Source organism: Malurus melanocephalus, unplaced genomic scaffold (assembly GCF_030028575.1).
Source record: "Malurus melanocephalus ecotype Western Australia unplaced genomic scaffold, MMel_1.1 scaffold_928, whole genome shotgun sequence".
Lineage (NCBI taxonomy): Eukaryota > Metazoa > Chordata > Aves > Passeriformes > Maluridae > Malurus > Malurus melanocephalus.
Genome location: NW_026624160.1, coordinates 86,199 through 87,259, shown reverse-complemented (window position 1 = coordinate 87,259; position 1,061 = coordinate 86,199).

Here is a 1,061-nt window from a genome sequence, read left to right as displayed (position 1 = left end):
ACAGGGACATTTCCACCATCCCAAGGTGCTCCAAGCCCTGTCCAGCCTGGCCTTGGGATCTGGAGCAGCCACAGCTTCCATGGACAATTGTAAAAAAATTCCCCAAATCCATCAATCACTGTAAAAAAAAAATCCCAAAATCCATCACTGAGAAAAAAAAATCCCCAAATCCATCACTGTAAAAATTTCCCCAAATCCATCACTGTAAAAAAAAATCCCCAAATCCATCCTACTGCAAGCCAGGAGAGAGACCCTCACAAATCCTGAGTCAGTTCATTGGAGAAAACATTTTCCCACCTGAGAGAAGTAGGAAAACGTGTTCAGGTCCGTTATCCACACCCATCCCAGCCCAGGAAAAAGGGAAATGGAGGAACTGTGAGTCTTTATCTGCTCTGGGGACTTGTCCCAGGAGAAAAAAATATATCCCAGGTGGGTTTTCCCTGCTCCTAAAGTGGGATTTGTTCCTTCCCAGCCATGCCCAGCTGGGGACAGGCAGAGCTGGGGGTGGCAGATTTGGGATTTGGGACAAAAGCTTTGTGAAATAACGTCCCTGCCCGGCCCTCTTGGCACTGGAGATCTTTCCCATAAATGAATCCTCTCCCCACATTTGGGTCCTAAACCCACCAGGAAAAATGGGATTTTCCTCCAGGTTCTTTGGTCCAGCACCAAAGGATGCCAGGGAGGGGASCTGGCTGAAAGTCACAAATAAAAATCAATTTAGGACACAATTTTGGGGATTTTCCCAAATTGGTGACGATCAAATGGTCCCGATCCAGCAGCACCTGTAGGTTTGTGTCACCTGCAYGAGGGCTGCACAGCTGGGMTKAKGTTCCAGCCTTTAAAGARTTTGGGAACATCCCCTGATTTCCTGGGATTTGTACAAACACCGAGGCCATGAGCACACCCAGCAAATCCACCCTGGATGGTGTCAGCACAATCCCAGATAATCTGGCACCAGGCAGAGAAATGGCTGTGTCAAATTTGACACCCCTGTGTCAAATTCCTGCCTTTCCAGCCTTTCCCAACCCGTCCTTTCCAGGTGGGTGGGGAAATCCAGGAGC